At 51.6% G+C, this 23,008-nt stretch overlaps 1 protein-coding gene across 9 annotated transcripts in view; it reads left to right on the top strand.

Annotated features, from left to right (window-relative positions):
* The window catches only part of GDPD5 (glycerophosphodiester phosphodiesterase domain containing 5), a 107,600-nt gene that overhangs the window by 1,812 nt on the left and 82,780 nt on the right, over positions 1–23,008 (top strand). For 3 of the 9 annotated variants that reach the window (XM_049889803.1, XM_049889802.1, XM_049889809.1), the window contains exons 2-3: positions 17,862–17,975; positions 18,242–18,305. The exons of 3 other annotated variants lie outside the window; for them this stretch is intronic. The gene's annotated coding sequence lies outside the window, so the exon portion shown is untranslated. The remainder of the gene's footprint in view (positions 1–17,861; positions 17,976–18,241; positions 18,306–23,008) is intronic. 3 more of the 9 variants (XM_049889805.1, XM_049889810.1, XM_049889804.1) reach the window with 2 other exon arrangements.

The following is a 23,008-nucleotide window of genomic DNA, read 5'->3' on the forward strand; positions in this document are numbered from 1 at the left end:
TGAGACTGGGGTGGCCATGTATGAGGCTGCTGTGAGAGTCTTTGTGGTCGGTGCTGGGGCCTGAGATATGCCAGCAGCCCCATAGCCTTTGACTGGGCCAAAGGTCCAACCTCAGCCTCTTGGGGCAGGAGAACCTGCAAGGCACCTCTGGCCCAGGAGGGGAAGGGGTTTGCTCAAGGCCTCATGATTGGGGGCTGCCGGGGTGGGGAGCACAGCCCCAGGTGTCTTGATTCCCAGGCAGGGGCTCCTTCTACCCAAGATGCAGGGAGAGGGGTGTTGTGAAAGAGCCCTTGGCATGGACTCTGTGACCTCTTGTTCGGGGGGGGGGGGGGGCGGGAACAGGGAAAGTGGCCATGGTCTGGGGTCTGTGACCTTGGCTGGGACTCATTAACCCCTGCTCTGCCCACCTTCCTGGAATCACAGGGGAAACCACCTCGGAAAGCCCCAAGAAGGAGGGGGAGAACGTCAGGGGTCAGGTGGAGGCTAGAAGCTCAGGTCCCTGGAAATGGAGGGATTGGGGGAGCCTGGAATAGAAGGTGACTGAGGGGCTTGGGATCCTCTCCTTCCCCCATGGGAATACAAATCCTTATAATAATCCTTGCGTCTGAACAAAGCTCCTTTTTGATGAAATAATTTCACACCTGTGATCTCATTTCATGGTGTGATGGAAAGAGCCTGCAACCTGGAGTAGGAGAGCAGGGATGAGTCCCTGGCCCCAAGCCTCACCTGTAAAATGGAGTCAAGGTTGCCATGTGTTTCCTGCCTAGATAATGGAGTACTCACATCCTGCCAACTGCCAAGCATTGTGTTTGCCAACACTGGGCTAGTTATTAATGGCTTGCATGGGAAACTGAGGCTCAGAGAGGTGAAATGACTTGTCCAATGCCTTTGAGTTTGCTTCAGGAACTGATTGAGGACTGGACTGCATACCAGGTGCCCTGGGGGTTACCCAGATGGAAAAGGCGGTGTGACTACTAGCTCCCAATCGGGTGGGCTAAGTTGCAACCTGGAACCTAAATAACTGGTGAGAGACAGGCAGCAGTCGGTCAGACAGACCAGGCGGATGGGAACCTGCTATGCCTCCAAGAGGCCATGTGGCACTGGGCAAATTACTTCACATCTCTGAGCCCCATCCAGTTTCTTTTCTGTAAAATTAGAATACCTCCTTTACAAAGTTGTTATGAAGATTAAATGAGATACAAAAATAAAAAATACAGTGCCTGGCCAAATAGCCATTTGCTTTCCTATGAGGGAAGGAAGCTTGAATTTTAAACACTGTCTGAGAAAATTCTCAGACTTGCCTTAGATTAGAGCACAGGCTGCTGTTATAAGCTCTGAGACATATTTGCTCAGCTCGGACTCTTGTGTGGATCAGACCCCCCTTGCCTGCTTCTCCCTCCCTGAGTCTCTTAGCTTCTAGAATCTGCTTGGGGACAAGGGCAAGGAGCTCTGGATTCTGACCTTACCCCCTAGATTGTTGACTTTCTCCGGGCTGGTGCCCATTCCTTCTGGCCCATTGTCTGGCCTCCCTCTACACAAAGGTACAGTGAATAATTTATTGCTCCCCTCACGATGGGAGTCAGGCTTCGGAAATTGCTCTGTGCTCAGTGGAACTTCTGAATCCCACCAGAGGAGACGGTTCCTGCCAGTGCCATGACAGTCTTGGATAGAAAAAGAGTGTGTGTGTTTTGGGGGGTGGGGATTGACCTATTATCAACCCTGGCTCTTTCCTGTTGTGGGGGGGCATGGTGGAGCCCCCAGGAAACAATGGGTATTGGTCTAGCTGAGCTAGGATCAGCTGTGGGCCTCAGATTCCAAATGGATGGTGAGAGGGCAGAGTCAGAGTGAGGATACTGGGTGGGAGGTGGGATAGGGAGAGGCCCTTGAGGACTGGAGTAAACGTAAGCCTTTGTCAAGGAGGAAGGGTCTAGGCTAGAGCTAGAGGCAACTTGCCTAGAGAATAGGAGTCCTGCCTTCCGTCTCAGGGCTGCATCCAGGCTGTGCCACCTAATCACTGTGAGACCATGGGCAAGACACCTGACCCTCTTTTTCCTTCTGTTTCAAATACGGGTAGTGATACCCACTTCCTAAGGCTGTTATGAGTAACCCTGAGGTCACAAATGTAGAGCACATGGCATGGTAGGTTCTCAGGGGACAGTTGCTTAATCGTGAACACGAACCATGGGATGGACCAATGTGGGGGATGGGATGACGTAGCAACCAGAGAGATATGGAGAACTTGGAGCTGTGATGCTGGGCTTGAGGGGTCAGTGAGGGGTGTGGGGAAGAGGGGTGGGTCACCAGATGGTAGATAGTCTTGGGTGTTGGACAGAATTTAGATATCGGAAAGCATTGTAGAGCCCCCATTAGAACCCACTGTGTCTCCTTGTTGCCTGTAAAATGAAGACCAGGCTCCTAGTTGTAGCATTCGAGGCCTTGCCCACTGTAATCTCCTAAATACACCATGTGTGTCCCATCCCTGCACCTTTGCTTGTATGGTTCCTCTCATCAGAAACACCATTCCTGCCTCTTCTCTGCTCACCACCTGTTAAGGCCCAACTCAGGCCATAAATTCCCCCAGAAACATCCCTGGGTTACTCAACCCTCCGGGTCATGCTCCCTCTGAATCTTTAACATGTTACAATAATAGTCATGAATAATACGTACCATGCATAACATTTTACAGTTTACAAAATGCATCCAGGTAGTCATTTAATAAGATGGATATTGATATTCATAATAGCCTTTGCTCTTGAGCACTTCTTATCAGCCAGGCATTGTACTAAGCACTGTACTAAGACATTTTCATTGATAACTCTGGGAGGGAGCTACTGTTAATCTCCCAAAAACTGGGGTTCAGAGAGGTGCAGTGTCTTGCTCAAGGTCACACAGCTAGACAGTGAGGAGCAGGGAGTCAAGCCCATGTTTATCTGAATTGGAAATCTGCTCCCTTCTGGGACTGAACGCAGCCTAGACAGCTTATAGCAGATGCCCTGTCTCAACTCCGCCCAACTGCCTGGGGAGGGTACTTCACACATAAAAGCCTGAAAATGAGCCTTCTGAAGGCTAAGGAAGGGCAGTGCTGGAGTCACTGTGGGGCCCAGGAAGGAACCCCTGGCTGGGACCCCTGGGCCCTGGGCCCTAGCCCCAGCTTTGTACTGCCTGGCTGTGTGACTTTGGGGAAATCATCTCCCCTCTCTGGTCCTGTTTCCCCATGTTTACAGTAACTGGGTTAATGTCTGAGCCCCCGTATAGCTCCAGCTTTCTGCAGTGTCCTTCGTGACCCTGAAAGGAGGAGCAGGAGACCACAGCACCAGAGCCAGAGGATGTGGTGTGATGGGTGGCTGTGATTTTTGGCCTAGCCTCTGTCTGGGCCAGCAGGCTCTGCGGATGGCTGCAGCCTCACCCCGAAGGAGGGTGGTGGCCTGGGCTGCAGGCAGCATAGTCATTAGCTGGATATAGAAGACCCTGTGATTGGGAGCTGGCTGGGCCAGGCCAGGTTGGCAGGGCTGGAGGTAGGCTGGCCCAGCCTCAGTGGGGTCATTGGCGGGACAGCTGGCAGGGCAGACAGCTTCTCCCTTTGCAGCCTCCAGGGTGGTGGCAAGCACCCACTGGGCACTAGTGCTTTGTAGGCCAAGGCTTGCCATTCCTCCTGTTGTAGTGGTTGTGGGAGGGGAACAATGAGGAGCTCAACCAGGCCTGAAGTTTCCTCCTTCTAGAAGCTTCCAGGATCCCTCCCAAGCAGGCAGAATCTAACCCTCCTCCCCTGCTGATCTGAAGCCCTCCACTGAGACACAGACTGCCTGGGGGCTGGAGCTGTGTGGGTCTGCTTCCCTTGCCAGGTTGTCAGGACTAAATTCTATGACACCCAACCCTCCTCTTCTCCGCAGAGTGCCCAGCAGTGTGCCTCCCCAAAGTAGCAACCGAGTCAGTGGAAGTAGTGTGAGCTTGTCCTCGGGCAAGTTGCTCAACCTTTGTGCTTCTCTTTCCTTCCCTGTAAAGTGGGGCAGGTAATGACAGTGTTATGAGGATAAATGAGATGACAGGAGTGAGGCACCTGGCCAGGTGTGGCACACAGGTGGATACTCTGTCAGCATGAGTCCCCTTGCCCATCCTCACCTTGGCCTCATAAACGAGTGACTCAGTCAGAAGCTGAGTGAAGAGTCCAGTGAGTGATGCCGGGAGAGAGAGCTTGCCAGGTAGCCGGGAGGACTTCCCATGAGGGCACTCTTGGCTGCCTAGGGAGGACTCCCGTGTGTCAGGTGGGATTTGCAGAGATGTGATTCCCACCTTCCCAGTGAGCAGCAATTGTTGAGCAGACAGCTGGTGGACTCAGAGGGACCCCGAGCTAGGTTCAGGCAGGAAACAGGATTGGGATATCTGGGGCTGAGGTTTTTCTCTTTAGGACCTTAGCAGCAGGAATGAAGGAGAGCCAGTTGGGAGCAGCTTCCTGGGGTCCAGTCAGCGGATGCTGGGGAGAGAGTGTGAGTGCTTCCTTAAAGAGAAGCAGCATTCATTTCGTCTCTCTCTCTCTAATACACACATGCACACATCAAAATGTAACCTGTTTGAAGATTTTGGCCTGTGGGGGAAGCAGACATTTACACAAGTAAACACACAGATAAATTTTGTGACAAGTAAGCTCCTGAGTCAGGGGTTGTCCCATCAGTGTCTGTGAGTGGTGATATGGGATAGTGTTCAAGAGCACAGCTCGAGTTCAAATCCTGCTTCTGCCATTTACTAGCTGTATGACTTAGGCAAGTAATTTAAATTCTCTGGGACTTAGTTTTCCCATATATAGAGTGGGGGCAGTTATAGCACCTATTTCATAGGACTATTGTGAGGATTAAACCTAGTGCTGTCGAGTCGATTCCGACTCATACCGACCCTATAGGACAGAGTAGAACCGCCCCATAGAGTTTCCAAGGAACGCCTGGCAGATTTGAACTGCCAACCCTTTGGTTAGCAGCCATAGCACTTAACCGCTACGCCACCAGGGTTTCCGTGAGGATTAAAGCACTCAGAAAAATGCCCGGCATATAATAAGCACTCAACGAATGTTAACTGTTATGATCCATATCTCCAGCAGCCAACGGGGAGTCTGAAAAGAACCAGGTACTCAGGAAGGGCATATGGAATGAATTCCAGGCAAAGGGCAGCTGCTTTGTGGAATGAATGAATGAATGAGCAGCCTGGTAGAGAAGGATGGACACAGAAGCAAGGACAACACAGAATGTGACAGGATGTGACAAGGAAGCCCAGAGACTGGGCTTACCCAGTGCTGGGAGGCAGCAGGGGGGAGAGTCAGGGAAGGCTTCCTAGAGGTGGTGTTCCTGGAGCTGAGCTAGGACATATCATTGAACCCCCCAGTGGCACTGTGAGGTCAGCATTGAGAGTGAGCTCAGAGAGGAGGTATTCCTGTCCAAGGTCACGGTGCTGACGAGGGGTGGACCTTGGGCAGACCCCAGGCCTGCCTGATGCCACAGGCTTCCCTCTTCCCACCACCCCATGCCGTCTACCCATCTGTGACATTCTGCTTCCAGGGCACAAGGAAGGCAAAAAGGCAGGTAGGGAGGAAGTGCAAGTCTCTGAGCTGAGAGTCCCAGCTCTTCCCGGGCCTGAGACCAAATCTCCTACAGAAAAGAATAAACAGGCCTTGCTTTGAATTCTTTTATCTTCTTGTTCTCAAGGCACACCAGCAGACAGAAGTGGTCTTCCAGCCTGAATCCTGCAGCTGTTTGGCTTTTGAATGAGTGGACTCTCAATGGAAAAAAAAAAAAAAAAATACCAAGAAGAATCTGTCCCACCCTCCCACCCAAGAGGCTCAAAGAGAAAGTTTTTTTTTCCCCCCACCTGTGAGGGAACCAAGACCACCCAAGTCACCTTAATGGGGCTCACTGCAGAGGCACCCTGAAGTCAGGAATCCCGTCTGCTGCCTCTACTTGTGACTGGCTGTGGGGCCTTGAGGACATGACCTCCTCTCTTTGATTTTGCCTGGTTTTCACACCTCTTGTAAAATGGAGTCAGGGTAATAAATCCCGTCTTCCCTTAAAGAGCTGTGAGGTGGGAGTTTCTGAGGTGGGAGCGACTTTAGTGGGCATCCAGGCCTGCGACTCTCATTAGAATAACTTGAAAATTTTTTGAAGTCTTGTCTAGGCTCTGCCTCGGAATCTCTGGGACAGAACTGGACATTGGTATTTTTGAAAGCTCTCCAGGTGGTTTCCACATGCAGCTGAGTTTGAGAACCGAGGGTCTGGGCACCTGCCTGCCCTGTGCAGGGTGCCTCCTGCAGCCTCCCCGAGAGCATGCTTGCACATCTGCGCTCACTCCCTCCAAGGCTGCTCCTCTCTCCATGGCGCTGCCTTCCCTGGGACCTCCCTGCCTAGGGAAGTGGGGAGAGTGGAAAGTGCAATTCCAAAATCTTCGGTTCCAACACTCCTCTGTGTCCTGCTTGAGTGTCTTCTCTGATCCTTGGTTTCCTCCTCTGAAAAATAGGGACAATAATAATCTCCTTCTGAATGGGCTATAGTGACCAAGCAGGCCATGCGTGGGAAGCAGCAGTGCAGTGCCTGGCACGTCTTGGTGCTCAGTGACAGGTCACAGAGAGAATAGCAGAGGCCGCTGGACTCAGACCCCAGATCCCTGGAAAGCGCTTTCCCTATCAACCCAGACGCCTGGAACCAGATCTCAGAGATCAAGGCTGGTGGCGGAGGAATCTACACCTAATCTTTGGGCCCTCCCTACTGCCCCCCTTCTTTCTAAGGGATAAGGCAGCAAGCGTTTTGTTTTGCTTGGTTTTATTTTAATGGCCAAATGTCAGGCTCTCCTTAACAATGAATCCTGGTCTGAATCTGCTTGTTTTTCTAGCTTGGACACCCAACTGTGCTGCCCCCTTGGGGCCCCTGCCCCACCTGGGAGAACTGAAGAATGTCAGAAGGTTTTTTATTTTCTTTTTCTCTAGGGGAGGGTGTTGGGGAAATATTCAAGGCCTCTGTGCGAGGCCCTCACCGTAACTGACCCCACTTAAGTCAGCCGCTTCTGTCATAAGCCAGCCCAATAAAAAATATATGACGGCAGTTACCAGGATAGGTTCTGGAGGAAGAAAAACTTGCATTTGACCCCTGACTTGGTCATTTACCAGTGGTATGACCCTGGGTGAATTATTTCATCTCTTTGAGCACCTGTTTTCTCTTCTGCAAAGTCATAAGTAGGGTTTGCCTCCATGGGGCGTTCTGAGAAGCAAATGAGATATCTGGTGTGTAAAGCTGAATGCCTGGTACATGGTAAGCACCAAAGTATGTCAGGAATTATACTCATGACAGAGCTGAAATCTTCCTCCCGCCTGCTGCCCCCTGCCCCCAAAAGACTGGGCTCTGTGCCTCCATCCCCCCAGCCTGCTGCGTATCCTCACCAAGCCAGAGCTGAGATGAGCCACTTAACAATGTGCATCCCTTCCAGCTGCTCTTCTTTCGTCATTTGTTCAATGTAGTTCTGCTCTGGTCCCAACTTGGCCTAACCAAGAGAAGGTGTATCAGTCCACGGTGAACTGCCCAGGCGGTGTAGTTGTTGCTAGCTGCCATTGAGTTGGTCCTGTGCCATCCCCATGGTTGGTTGGGGACAGGACCATTGTGACCCATAGGGTGTTCATTGGCTGATTCGTTAAGTAGATTCCCAGGCCTATCCTCCAGGTCCATCTTATTCTAGAAGCTCTGTTGAAATCGGTTCAGCACCATAGCAACACACAAGCGTCCACTGACAGACGGGTGGTGGCTGCACGTGAGGCGCCATTGGCCAGGAGTGGAACCTCGGGCTCCTGCATGGAAGATGAGAATTCCACCAGTGAACCATCACTGCCTCTGCTCAGGCAACAGATATTTGGAAAACCAGCAAAAGATGGTGCAGTAGCCAGGGGCCAGTGGTAACTGGGAGCAGGTACTACCCAGGTCTGGGGGTGGCACAGGGAGGGAGCCAACCCAGAAGACCTAGCACGGGAATAAAACTCACTCTCATTCCTGCAATCATCGGTGCTATCCCTTGGGAAAGCCACCAGAAGCCAACAGCCTGTGGCCCAATACAACCCATAGATGTCAGCCTCTAGGGCCTAAGCAGGGTGGAGAGTGGACTGGGAGAGGCAAGCAGACGGCATCCCTCGTTCTGTCGGTCAGAAGCCATGGAGTTCAGCACTCATTCTCCTTAGGACGCGGTTTAAGGATCATCTGTTGTTATTCAAGCATTATTATGAACTGAATTATGTCCCCCCAAAAGATATGTGAAAGTCCTAATTCATGGTATCTGTGAACGTAACCTGGTTTGAAAATAAGGTATTTGAATATGTTATCCGTTAACATGAGATCATACCAGAGTAGCGTAGGTCCTATTCCAGTCTGAGTAGTGCCCTTACAAAAGGGAAGAGATACAGAGAGACACAGACGGAAGATGCCCGTGAAGGTGAAGGCAGAAACTGGAGTTATGCTGCAGTTCTAAGCCAAGGAACAGCTGAGGCTACCAGAAGCCAGGAGAGACAAGAACCTTCCTCTAGAGGCTTTGGTGACAGCATGGCCTTGCCGATGCCCTGAGTTCAGAATTTGAGCCTCCAGAGCTCTATGACAATAAATTTCTGTTGTTTTAGGCCACCTACTTTGTGGTACTTCGTTAACAGTAGCTCTAAGAAACTAATACAACCCTTAAGGAAGAAGGTCTCAGCCCCCACCCCAAAGACAACTCAAAGTATCCCAACTGGCCCTGTCCTCTCAGGGAGAGGAGTGCGGAGGCACCCATCTCTCCATCTCTGCCTTGCCAGGGCCTCAGGGCCCTGTGATCACGGCTTAGTCCAGCTCTGCCCCCACTGGTCCTCAGAGGGCCTGGCTCCACATTTTCTCCAGCCCAGTCCCCTGTTTCTGGACAAGCTTCAGTGTGTTTCTGTCTGTCTTTTTCAGGCAGTGTGGAGCAATAGGTAGAACAAAGGCTTTGCAATCAGATTTTCTCCTGAAGTCTTGATTCCACCACTTAATATAGCTGGAGAACGATATAACATGCCCCTTAATTGCTCTATGCCTCAGTTTCTTAGCCTTTGAAATAGGGATAACAAAACAGTGTGCCTCAGGGTTCTTGGGAAGATTAAATGAGTGAGTATGTGTAAAGTCCTTAAACTATGCCTGGTGAGCAGGAAGTGCCCTGTCAATGGCAGACATTACTATTACCGTAAGTAGTACAGTGGGGAGCCCAGAACTCAAGGTGTGGCTGGACCACTAGTGAGAGGACCGGGACTGTTACCTCCCTCAGTCTAGATTGCCCCAGTGACAGGGCTGTGATAGTTCTTGGGAGGCTTGCCACATTGTTGACGCCCACCTGCCAGCTAGCATCTCCCGCCTCCCCGCCCTGCCCAGTCCTCTCCTGCAAACCATAACCTGTGAAAAGTGGACTCTCATTCTATCAAGTCTCAGTGAAAGAAGGAGTCAGATTATTGTTGTGTGCTGTCAAGTCGATTCTGACTCATAGCAATCCTATAGGACAGGGTAGAACTGCCTCGCAGGGTTTCCAAGGCTGTAATCTTTACAGAAGCAGGCTGCCACATCTTTCCCCCATCGAGCCGCTGCTGGGTTTGAACTACCGACCTTTCCACCTTTCAGTTAGCAGCTGAGCACTTAACCACTGCGCCACCAGGGCTTCTTGAGGTCAGACTGGATGTTCCCAAATTCTGTCTCAGAATGTCTGCTGGGAGCTGTAAGAGGAAGATGAATCAGGTTGTCCCTGTCCTGGGGAAGCCCTTGAGGCTGGGAGTGGAGGGGGCCTGGTGGTCAGGGCACAGCTCATTCTCTTCAACGCTGGGCAGGCTGGGCTGCCATGAGCAGGAAACAAAACTCAGAGGAGAATGAGAGAAGGCAGGGGAGGCTTCATGGAGAAGGGGGCATTTGAGGTGAGTCTCGTTGGCAGGCTAGGACCTCGGCTGGTCCAAATTGGACAGGAAAGGGGTTCTAGGAAGGAGGTGGGGTTAGCACAAGGCAAGGAGGCACGACCATAGGGGCTGCAGCTGGGAACGGAGGCCTGCAGAAAGCCTGAGCATACAGTAGGTTTTCAAAGAGCAGAATGATGTGGTAGGAAAAAACCACGCAGCTTCTGCTATCAGGCCAACCTGGGATTGTATCCTGGCCCAGTTTCTTGTTGGCTCTTTGACTGTGACTGAGTGACTTAGCTCCTCTGAGCCTCTGTTTCTCCATCTGTGAAATGGAAATGAGGGCCTTTAGGGCTGGGTCAGTAAGATACAAAGTGCTGAGTGTGGCTGGAAGAAGTCAAGCCTCCCCTCCTCTGTGTGCTCCAACCTCCCTGTGGCTGCAAAGGAGAAGTCAGGGACCCAAGAGCCTACCTTAGTCCCTGCCTCCTCCCTCAAATCGGACTACAGGTAGCTTCTGGGTGGTGTATTGAATATACCATGGACTGCCAGAAGAACGAACAAATCTGTCTTGGAAGTACAGCATTCTGCTCCTTAGAAGCAAGGATGGCAAGACTTCATCCCATGTACTTTGGACATTTTACAGGAGGACCAGTCCCTGGAGAAGGACATTATGTTTGGTAAAGTAGATGGCCAGCAAAAAAGAGGAAGACCCTCGACGAGACGGATTGACACAGTGTCTGCAACAATGGGCTCAAGCATAGCAACAATTGTGAGGATGGTGCAGGACCAGACAGTGTTTCGTTCTGTTGTACGTGGGGTCACTATGAGTCAGAACCGACTCAATGGCACCTAACAACAATAACTTGCCAGGAACAGCCCTATCTCTGGAGCAGACAAAGGTCACGAGCAGGCTGGTGTCAGGTGAGCTCAGGTACACAGAGCAGTAGCCCTAATGCCCCCAGACTTGGCCAGGGTCGCCACTTTATACACTTTCCTTAAAGCTGGGCAGGTGTTAGTGGCTCTGGAGGCAGCCCTGGGCCCACATCGGCCTCTGACCCAGAGAATGGGCCATGCCCCCCTGAACTCAGCTGACCACCCTGGAGACTGTGAGGGCCAGGTAAGGCGAGTGTGGGGCCGGGCAAGCCTGGGAGAGTCATAGGGGATAGTGGGGGGTGGGGAGAGCAGGCAAACAGTGTAGGCCTGCCCTGTGATGAGGAGCCTGGGTGAGGCGTGTGGGGAGTACGGGGGGTTTCTACTAGGCACTGAGTGCCAAGGTTAGAGCCTGGACCTTGGTGGTGGCGTGGTCAGGGGAAAGGATGGAAGACATGGTTGGGGGCACATTGCATGGGAAGTGCCTTGATGCTTCCAGGTGATGGTGTCCATGGGGCATGGCTGGGCAGGTGGAGCACAGAGCCCTCTCCTCCCTCACCCCTGGTCCCCCTGCACCATGGGCATCTGAGGAAGAATAGCAAGATGCCCGTGGCAGGTATGGTAGCGCCCCGATCCTCAGATGCTTCCCTGAGAAGGCGGCTGTGCAGGCATCCAGGCCAAGTCCTGACTTTGAACCCCAGCTCTGCCTCTTTTGTGCAGAGCTTAGAAGACACTGGGAAAGTCACTTAACCTCTCTGAGCCTCAGTTGCTCACCTGTAAAATAAGAGCAGCAACACTTACCTTCCAGGACTGTTTTGAAGGTAAAATGGCATAATGGATGAGACAGCATCTTGTGTTTCACTGGAGACTCTACAACCACCCTCATCCTGCTCCCCTTCTCTGTGCACTGTCTATTCCTAATACCTCCTCAGGAAGTTCTTTTCTGTGTCTAATTTAAGTCCACACTGTGCTGCAACTGGGACCCATCTCCTCTTGTTGGAGTCTTTTCAGAGGCAGACTGAGCCCCATCTTCCCTCCAAATGTACCCCATCAGTACCTACAGTGAGTGAAGCAGGGAATGGAGCAAATGGATGTCAGCTTTCACCCGAGAGCTCAGTGGACCCAGCTGTCAATGACCAGAGCCTCCTGACCAGGGCGGGGTGTGGGGAGTGCATTGACTTGACTACACGGTTCTTTTTCTCTTCGCTTTCTTCATGCTCCGAAAGGGGAGGGTGTAGGGTATTGGGGTGAGTCTTGGGCTGGGAGGCCTGGGCTCTGGCACCCACTTGACACTTACTTTTCTCTGTGACCTGAAGCTAGTTAACAGCACCCCTGAACTGTGATATGCCTGTGAGGGTATCGGTGCTCTGGGCCCAGGCCTCTTGTATGCACTTCTCAGAGGCCCTTTTCCTCTCTCTCCCCAGTCCAGGCCCTAGCTGACCTGGGACACCATCAGGTTAGGGCCCTGCTGGTGGCTGGTGATAGTAGGACTTGAATCCACCTTCCAGACCAGGGCTCCCAAGGCAGGCTGTGAGTTCAAGATGAGGAATTCCTGGGGGATAGGGTAGTACCTTCCTCCTCAGACCAGGGATTTTGACAGCCTGGAGCCTGGATCTGCTCTTTCTGCCCACCCAGCCAAATTCATCCAACTAAAGGTCAGTCACGTTTGTTGAGTCTCCCCTTTGAGTAGACTCTTTCCACACAAGGCTGCTTTAACCCCTCATTTTACTAGCACACTCAGGGCTCAGAGAGGTGAAGTGACTGGCCAAGGTCCCACAGCCTGTCAGTGGGGAGTGGTGAGAGAGCCTGAGCTCTCTGATTCTACACAGTCCCCCTGGCACCTGGCCCCCACTCGTGCCCTCTAGGGCCTTGGCAGTGTGGAGCACAGCAGAGTGAGGTGGTCATGGATGGGGCTGTCTTCTGGCTTGGGAGTGGGCCCTTTAGTGACCAGGGGCAACCCTGCCCTCCAGGGCCACTGCTCTCACCAAGGGCCCTGCTGCAGGCTACAAGGGGTTAGCTGGGCTCCTGGGAGTTTGGGTTCCTTTCTCTGGGAGGAAGCTGGCCAAGGAATGCAGGAGGTCGAGGGATCAGTTCTGAATGCCCCCGTGAACTTCAGTGTTTGATTTCATGGAGGAATCAAGACATCTCTTGTTGGCATTGGACACATAATAGTTTAACTTTACAAAGTGTTTTTATATCCACAAAGTCACTGAACCCTCACAGCCGCCTGGGAAGAGGCAGTATGGGGCTTGTTTGGGAGGCCAGGACAGAGTGAGCTCTGGAATCAGATAAACCTGAGTTTAAATTCTGACTCCCTCCACCTCTCTGACTTTAGGCAAGTTAACCAGGAGAACCTCCGTTTGCTCATCTGTGAAAGGGACAATAGCATCCCACAATAAGCAGTTAGCAATACCTGCCTTGCTGGCTGTGAGCCTTAGGTGAGATAAAACTACTGGTTCAGTGCCTGGTGCAATGCAGTAGTTTTCACTATTTTTGTTATTAGCCCCACTTTATAGATAGAAAAAGGAGCCCTGGTGGTTCAGTGGTTAAAGCGCTAGACTGCTAATAGAAAGGTTGGCAGCTGGAAGCCACAGCAGCTCCACGGGAGAAAGACGCGAGAGTCTGCTTCCATAGAGATTTACAGCCTTGGAAACCCTATGGGGTCACTGTGAGTAGGAATCAACTCAGTGACGGTGGGTTTGGTTTTTTTGGTTTTATAGATGGAAAGATGGAAGCTCAGAGAAGAAAGGTGACTTGTCTGACATCACATGGCCATTTAGCTTGGTCCTCCTGACTTCCTGTCCATGGCTTTTTTCCACAACACCTCCCTCTCCGTCCTCTAGTGACCCAACACCTCATTTATCAGAATCTTCAATTTGTGATGCTATCTGACGTGTTCTTGCGTCCCCAGTACCTAGCAGCATTTGCCTGGCACACAGTTGGCACTTGAAAAATGTTTGTCTTATGTATCAATATGTTGATGAGTTGGTATATAATGTGACACATTTTTCTGGGTAACCCAGTACCCTTTGCCTCTAAAGCTTCCTTCTGCTCTCTATCCCCTTTAAAAATAACTCTTCATCATTTTGATTGGAACACCTTTGTGAAAGGATTGAGCACAGTACCAACATGGTTCAGCTGTCAGGGCTGGGCCCTGTGAACATTGACTGCTTGGCTGGGAGGGCCGAGACCTGTGCGCCCTGTCCCGATGACCCCAGGCTGCTGCACGAGCTTAGCTCTAGTTTTTTTTGCTGGTTCCTGGCATCTCTCACACTGCCCCTTCATTCTGCTGCCCACAGACCTTCCTCCAGTAGCTGGAATCTCTTTCTTCTCCCTTCCTGCATGTGTAAAGGAGCCCTGGTGATGCAAGTTTTAAGTGCTCAGCTGCTAACTGAAAGGTTGGCAGTTCAAACCCACCCAGTGGTTCCATGGGAGAAAGATCTTGGTGATCTGCTCTTGTAAAGATTATTGCCTAGGAAACCCTGTGGGGCAATCCTACTCTGCCACATGGGGTCACCATGAGTTGGAATGGACTCGATGGTGTCTAACAATAACAACCTGTGTGTGTGTGTTCCCTTCCTAATTTGCTGCTTCTACCAGTTGAGGGACTAAGAAATGGGACAATTGAGCTTATTAGAATTGGTTAATTCATTGATTCATGTCTATTCAACCCGTTGTTGGTGAGCCTGGGCTTTGCTGGGGATTCATTCATCCAATCAATCAATTAGTCCTGATGGAGGACCTCTGTAGCAACTTGTGATCAGTCAAGACACGACCATATCCTCCTGGCAGTGCTTCCAGGGAAATAATGATGCAAGTGACAAATGCTGCAACAGCACTTTACAGTTTATAATCTGCCTCTGCCTGCATTACCACACTGAGTCTTCGCAGCGGCCCTGAGAATAGCATCAGCCCCATTTTGCAGACGATGAAAGCAGAGCTCAGCAGGATGAGGTCCCCTGCCCGATGGCCTGCAGTGAGCAGCAAAATTGCCTTGGAACTCAGATCTCCAGCCTGCCCTGTAGTTTCTCTCTCCTCTGTGCTCCATTTCCAAGCTATATGATACCTCATTCGTTTTCTGTATCTATCACAAAAGATTGTTGGTGCTGGGTCAGGTTGGACCTTCTGCCTGTATAGAATGATCAGTGCAAGGAAGTGTGGCCTCAGCTGGGTGCCAGCCTGCAGACACCCTTTAGTGCACAGCCCTCTTCCCAAATGGACCCGGGGATGCCATCTAGTCCACACTTCCCCAACTGTACTCTGACGGGCCCTAGCTCCATGGGGTGGCAATGGGTTCTAGGACACATGGGCACACACATACGGGAAAAATACCAGGTCACATAAATCAAAACAGGGCCTTTATATGTTGGTATGAATTAGGGACCCCCAAGAGGTGGCATAATGGGGCAGCCAGGCTTTCCCAAGCTTATTTGAATAGGAAGCTCCTTTTTCACAGAGCAGTGCCTGGGACTAATATTCTAGAGAAAACACTTTGGGAAAAGCTGATCTGTCACGCCCTCACTTTCGCCTTTACTTTCCCGTTTTGCACAGGGGAAGCCTCCGGCTAGATAAAGCTTGTTTCCTGGCCCAGGGCGGTTTGCAGTTTGAGAGAGGATCACAGGGAGCCCTTTTTAGCCCCAGGGAAGAATTGATAATAACGGTGGAATTTCAGGCAGCCTGGGGAAGTGCAAGGTGGAGATATTTTTATTCTTTCATCCACCACACGAACATTTCTCAGTCACCTCCTGTGCGCCAGGCACCAGAGCCAGCGCCTGGGAAATGCCAAGATGAGTCTGACTAAGAACGTTCCATTTCATTTACCCGTGCCCACTAATGGTTTTTAAAGAAATCAAAATACAAGCCTTACAAAGAAGAAGGGATTTTTAAATCGTGTGGTGGGTGGGTGGGTGACAGGCAGGTTTACTCAACTCAGCAGAGCTTTACCAAGCCCCTGCTTAGTACTGGGTCTTAAGGGGTCTCGCATGTGGAATGGAGTGAGTGAGCTGATGCCAGAAACAATTAGCCCAGGCAGAGGGCACAGATGTTGTAAGGGAGGTCAGTAGTGTGGGGAGGCTCAGAGGTGGAAAGGAGGGTGGGAGGGAGGGAGCATTTCTCCTGGGATTCATCAGCCTGAGCTTGGGGGCGAGGGAGGAGCCTCCACAAAGAAGAGGAGAGGTAAGAGTGAGGGAGGCAGGCTGGGAGAGAGCTGGGAAGGGCATTCTTGGTAGAGTGACAGCAGGAACAAAGGTGTAAAGGTGGAAACTTGACCATTTCACATAAATGCAAGAAGCAGAACCTACTTTACATAAATGGAAGATGCATCTTCAAGACACTGTAAGGAGCCCGGTAGGATGCGAATGGGAGCAGAAGGAAGAAAAGGGGATCGTTGGAGATGGGGCTGGAGAAGCTGGCTGGGACTGGTCACAAGAGCTAGACACCAGCAGAGTGGGAGCAGCCATTCATCCCTGCATCCCCAGCACCTGGCACTATGATTGGCTGGTGTCCAGCCAATGTTTGTGGACCAAGCGGACTCTTTCACTGTTCCACTGTGGGACCTTGGACAAGTCCCTTCCCCTCTGTGGGCCTCTGATTCCTCATACTCATGGTTGGGCAAGGTTACCTAGCACGTCCCTTCCAGCTGGGAAGGGCTCTAAGGAATTCTTGGCTGTGCATGCAGGGGAAGACTGGACTACTTTTCCCCCAGCTTCCTGGCCCACTCCCACTGTCCCAACTGGGCAGGGCCAGCGGCTCCCAGGGTGGGGCAGTCAGTTTGCTAGGGCGGAGGTCAGGCTGACTCTGCTGGTGGAATTTGTTCCTCATTCTCTCTTCTTTCAGCATTTAGCTCCTTGAGCCCAGGACACACTGCCCTGGTGTCCTAACTGATGGCTCTTCTACAGGCCCAGATCTTGGCGTTGGGGGCAGGGGAGTTGCAGGTTGAGCCCTGCTAGGCTTGAGGGTTGTGTGCATGCAGCAGCTTGGTGCAGAGTAGGAAGTCTGGGATTAGGGGTAGGTTCTCCTTCTTCCATTTATGTAAAAATAGGCAAATTAATCTAAGCCTCAGTTTCCTCATCTGTAAAATGGGAATTATAGTACTCTCACACTGGGCTTTTGTGACTATCCCATGAGATATTTGTGAAAGCATATTATAAACTGACCCCACACACATGTAAACAGTTTTCATTGTTAACAATATTCATTTGTCCAGTGTCTGTTAATCCCTGGGCTTCCGGCCCACTCACCTCCTTTCTGGGAAGTGCTCCCTGGTGGCAGCTCACTATTCTCCAGGCAGGCATGTCCTGCTGGGTATGTTTTATCCAGGCCAGAGTGGTAGGAGCCCATGAATTATGCACAAGTCGTACACTCTTGCCAGGGCTGTGTGTCTATAGTCCTGCGTTTGTGTGTGTCTGAATAGGAGAAACGAAGGCTGCACCTCCTGCCTGCTGGGGCCTAGGACCAGATACCGCCCCCTCCCCTGCTACAATCCAGAAGCCTGCAGAGTGCTGGGTCCTGGCCTGTGAGGAAGGGTGGGGAGCATGTGATAGGAACTCTTCCCTACCCCCACCCCACCCTCACAACTTGTCTGTGCCAAGCCTGCCCACATCCAGAGGACTCTGTGTCCCTGAATGTCTGTGGGGGTGTCAGTTGGGGCTGGAGGCAATAGGGCCCAAGGGGCAGAACCAGATTGTCGCCCCTTCCATCTCCCCACTTCCCAGTTGATGCCAGGAGATGTTAGTCAGGGCGACTCAGATCTCTGGTGTGAAGGCTGTTTTATTTCAGCAGTGCCTGTGGCATCTGTGCTTGCTTGGTCAAAGCCACCCCAGCCCAGGATGGGGGTTCAGGGGGGACAGATTCAGGAGGCACCTTCTCAGTGCCCTGGTTCCTGAGGGGGCTGGGGCCAGGGACAGACAGCTGGGCTGAGCTGGCACTCAGAGGCCTCACAGGTGTTCCCTCTGCTTGGGTGAAGGTGTTGGGGGTGAGGAACAGGCAGAAGGATACAGTGAAGCGTGTCAAAAGGAATTTAAGCAGTTTATGGAGGAAAGAACCCAATGAACGTAAACATCAGCCTACTCATCCCCGACTCCCCACTTTTCTTTAAAAGGCCTCACAGTGGAACCTGACACACCTGGGTTCCTGTCCTGGCTCCAACCACCTGTGCAAACTTGGATTTGTGATGGAGCCTCTCTGAGCTTCAGTGGTTCTCATCTTTTCATCGGTAAGATGGGACTGATAAGGCCAACCTTACAAGCCTCTTGTGAGGCCAAAGCAAACAACCCAGTGGGTGGGACACCTAGTAGGGTACCTGGTGCATAGTAGGCCATTGATTTGCAGCAACAATCTAATTCTAGCTCAGAGCAAATAAATGGGATGTTTTTAGATACTTTATCAGGGGCCTCTCTAAGCAGGGAAGGGGACATTTTCTGTTAAGCTCCTTGAAATGGTCACTGCAGCTTAAACATATTCTTACCCTTATTACCCCAGCAGAGGAGCCTCCGAAGGAGTCCTGGTGGTGCAGTGGTCAAAGCGTTCAGCTGCTAACTGAAAGGTCAGTGGTTCGAATCCACCAGCCACCCTGGGAGAAAGATGTGGCAGTCTGCTTCCATAAAGATTTACAGCCTTGGAAACCCTATGGGGCAGCTCTACTCTGTCCTATGACAGTGAGTTTGGTTTTAGTTCCAGGAGCCTGTAAATCACCTTGTACTTGTTGAACTTCCCTCTGGGACCCGGTAAAGCCATGGGGCTAGGCAGACCTGGGCATGGGTTCTGACTCTGCCATATCAGCCGGGTGACTTTAAGTGAGTCCCTAGTATTCCCTGACCCTTGGTTTCCTCTTCTGTAAAATGGAGGTTGTTGTAAGGATCAGTTGAGAAGTAATCTATAAAACCCTATTTTTCTTAACAACAACAACAAAAAATTCCTGGTACGTCATAGGTGCTTAAGGGAGCCTGTGGGAGGATGGCCAGGGTACAGGCCAAGGGCTCAGAAGCTGAGGCTAGGTTCCCTGTTCAGGTGCCCAGCAGGCTCTGTGACAGCCAGCCGAGTGGAGCCTGATTTACTTTTCCTTAATAGGACAGCTGGTTAGGTAGCCTCTGAGTGTTCCCAGCAAGTGCTCCATGAGTGTTCCTGACACATATCAGGGTCAGCCCTCGCCAGACCGTGCGTGTGCTCAGCTGAGCAGCCTCAGGCATGGGGCTGAGAGAGTCTGCTGGGACACACTGCCCCACCCCCTGGTTCACCTCATGGACCAGGCACTGTGTCCAATGCCAGGGGACCAGAGAGAGCAGGAGGCACCCGTGTTCTGGGAATCCCTGTTCCAGGAAGGTAAAGAGGAAGAATCCAGAGATGGACCAATGGTGGGAGCCCAGCCAGGGGGTGGAGGGTAGTCAGTGCCCCCCAGCCTGGGAACCATTCTGCCCGGCTCTGTCACCAGCTCCCTGTGTGACCTTCAGCACCTGACCTTCTGCTCTCTGGGTGTCAGTTGTCCCATCAAAAAGAGGATACTGAAAGAGCTGGTCACAGGAACTTGTGGCCTTCAGTGAAGCAGTGTGAGATGAGGACTGATCTCGGAAGCCAGCCAGGCCTGTGCTTCTCACCCGGCTCTTCCACTCTCCAGCCATGACTGTGGGCAGGTTGTCCCCAGCTCTGAGCCTGTTGACAAAGGTGCTAGCTCTGTTGGCATGGAGCACGGAGCACACAAGGACTGTGGAAGCCTGGCCCAGAAGTGCCTGGTGTTGGTGGGCCCTAGAACAGCTTTGGCCTGCCTGATCCTTTCCCCTGTTACTCCTGCAATTCTTAGGCCCCCGGGAATTCCTCCCCCATGAGATCTATGTGGGGTTTTGGGTATTGCTGACCTCAAGGCTCTAGTACCCTCAGGCCATTCATGTCATTGACCCCAGAGTTGGGAGAGAGTTGTCCATCTTCATCCTCTTAAGGGCCTGTGGGGGAAAGAGTGGTGACTGTGGGGGTGTGAAGGGTATGGGAGGGTACGGGGCATGCCTCTGGTCTTTGTTGGCATCCTGGAATCTTGATACTCTAGAACTCTGGGATCTTTCTATTCCCAAATCTTGGAAGCACTGGACCATGGAAGCTTAGAATCTTGACCCTATGAAATCAAGACTTTGGGAACCAGACTGGAGTTGGAAGAGACCTTAGGGGTCATCTGATCCAAACCTCCATCTTGCCCAGGCAGCCCCTGTGCAGGCTCCCTGAGAACCCGCCTGTGGGGAACTCAGGCTTCAGTCAGGTCAGAAACATCAGCTGCCCCCACCTCCTTGTCATTCTGTTATCCGCACCTTGATGAGCTCTGGGAGACTGGCCCCCATGCCCCCATCACTGTAGTTGGCGCTCCCGGAGTTGGTTAGCGCTAATGGGCAGCTGGGAAGGAACAAGGCTCCTGCTCAGCTAAGAATAGAAGGCTTTGTGTGATTTAAGCAGCAGCCTGATCATATCAGGCCTCCCAGCCAGGCCCCAGAGATCTTATTAACCAGGATCTGGGGCCAGCCCTGGGTCCTCCTTGTGGAGGCGGGAGAGGTGATTGAAGGGTGCTGGGGCAGTGGCTGGGCTTCCCCAGGATTTCTCCCTCGTTTCCACGTGATGATGATTTTTACTCTTTCCACCAAGCAAGGCTCATCCCTCCTCCCTTCTCCTCCCTGGGGCTGTCTGAGCATCATCACACAGTGTCCTGGGGGACAATCTCTTCTGGGAAGCACCCAAACAAACAATCCGGCCTCTGAGAGGAACAGAAAGGTCGATGGAGATGGCTTTGAAAGGAAAGAATCTACAGTGGTGACCCTTTATTGAGAGCCTACTGTGTGCCAGACCCTGGGCTCAGCATTTTGTGCCCTTGCCTCATCTAACCCTCACAAGGGCACTGCGAGGAGGTGTCCTTGTCCCCATGATGTGCATGACAACACTGAGGCCCAGCTAGTACTTGGGATAGGAACATAGGACTATCCCACCTCCTTCCTTCTAGGGGCAAAGCTTGTGAAGGAGAAAGTAGGAATTGCTGAGAGTCGAGGTGAAGATGTGAGAGTCAGAATTCTTCGAAAGAGCCCTGGGCATGGAGGACTTTGCATCTCTCTTGCTGCAATGAGTCATGCTTTACCTTCTGCTAGCATCATTTCCATTTGGGGCAGCATGGAGTAGGAGGAACAGCACTGGATTGGCAGGAGGAATTGTGGCCCTAGCACAAACAAGCAGGTGACTTGGGCAAACAGTCTCACCTCTCTGAGCCTCAGCCTTCTCTTTTGTAGAGAATGCCTTCCATGTAGTAGGTGCAGGCACATGTTTGTTAAATTTGAATTAAACCAAACCCCCTTGGGCCTCAGATTCCTCTTCTGTGGAGTGGGCAGGGGTTGCTTTGGGCAGTCAGGAGGCTACGGCTCCAGATTCTTGGTCTTCCTACCAGGGAGGGTCCTGGTCCCCCCTCTTTGCAGGTCCTTGGCTCTCCATCCCTAGAGATTATTCCCAGTGTAAGGATTGGAAGGACATTTAGGAATCCTAGGTCATTCTCTGATTGTACAGACAGGAACACTGAAGCCCCAGAGAATAGGGACTGGTTCAAGGTCATGTAGCAAGTGGGCCTGGAATTCATAGTATTTGTTCAAGGAACTCCTCCTTCCTTCCAGGCCAATGCCTGCTCCTCTTTGTGGTACTGCTTTTGGCAAGACCCAGTGGGCCTGGGGTGGGCCGGGGAATAGAGTCAGCTGGATCCTGGGAGAGAGGGAGACAGGCAGGCAGACAGAGGCCAAAGGTCCGAGTCTTTGTCTATCTGTAAGGTTGTCTAGGCCCATCTGTACTTGCTCAAATCCTGCCCAATGCATACATCCTCTTCTGCAAAGCCTCTTCAGACTTCTTTCCTTAATGCCCTTCCTAATCCCTCTCTCTACACCAAGAGTGGGAGTTTTGAAGCTGAATGGGCCTGAATTGGATCCTGGCTTCCTGTGAATCTGAGTCTTTCCTCATTTGGAACTGAGCCTAGTGGTGTTGCTGCAAGGATTAGAAATTGTCCGTGTAAAAATGCTTGGCACACGGTAGGCTCGCAGTGACTGGTAGGTGGGATTCATTCTTGTTATCCACCTGGATCTCTTTTGCCCATGTATTATAGGGCCCATATACCCATAAACACCTCTACCCTCATCCATAAGGCCAGCTCAGCATCTGGCAAGTCTTAGAATATTGGAGCTGGAGAGTACCTGGGCCCAAAGAGGGCCAAGGACTTGCCCAAGTTCACACAGTCAGCCAATGGCCGTGCTAAGATTAAATCTCAGGTCACCAGCCTGGGAACCTTCCTCCTGCAGTCCCAGGATCCACAGGCCTTCTCCTTAGGAGGGATTGGCTCCCCAGGGGCCTAGGTATGTGTAGTCCTTCAACATTCAGGGTTGAGAGAGGTAGGGAACAGGGAAATGAGCATTTAATGAAAATCCCTGTGAAGGCACAGAGGCAGGTGGCATCTGTCAGGCTCCTCTGATCTCCTGACTTCTCCCAGGGCTGTAGACATTGGCACTGCCCCAGTGTCCAGGGTGTCATGTTAGACTCATTTGCATGGTGCATGCAGGCTTATCTAAGGGCCCTGCCTTGTACCTGGACGCTCACTCATTGTGCTTTTCCTCACTCTTATTCAGCTGTTTATTTGCCTATTCCTTCCTTCAGTCATTTATTCAGCAACCACTCCCTGAGGCCTGCTGAGGGCCTGGAGACCAATCAGACCTTGGAGGCAGTTAGTCTGGCATAGCAGTCAGTAGTGTGGATTCTGGGACAAAACTGCCAGGGTTCAAAGCCTGGCTATGCTGGTTACTAGCTCTGTGACCCTGGGCAAGTTGCTTTACCTCTCTGTGCCTCAGAGTCCTCTTTTTTAAATTGAGGATAATGATAACAACCAAACCAAACCCATTGCTGTCGAGTTGATTCTGATTCAGAGCAGAATCAACTCTGTACAGAACAGAACAGCCCCATAAGGTTTCCAAGGCTGTAATCTTTACCAAAGCAGACTGCCAGAGCTTTCTCCCGCTGTTCGAACCACCAACCTTTTGGTTAGCAGCTGAGCACTTAACTACTGTGCCACCAGGGCTCCTTGGGGGATAATGATAGTTACTACTTTATAGAGTTGTTGTTCCAGTTGACACTGTTACATAACAAATCGCCCACAACTTAGTGGCTTTGTAGAACAACAATCGTTTTATTATCTCACAGCTTCTGTGGGTCAGGAATTTAATATGGGCTCAGCCGAGTCGTTCTGCCTCAGGGTGT

The sequence above is a fragment of the Elephas maximus genome, chromosome 7 (genome assembly GCF_024166365.1).
Source record: "Elephas maximus indicus isolate mEleMax1 chromosome 7, mEleMax1 primary haplotype, whole genome shotgun sequence".
Lineage (NCBI taxonomy): Eukaryota > Metazoa > Chordata > Mammalia > Proboscidea > Elephantidae > Elephas > Elephas maximus.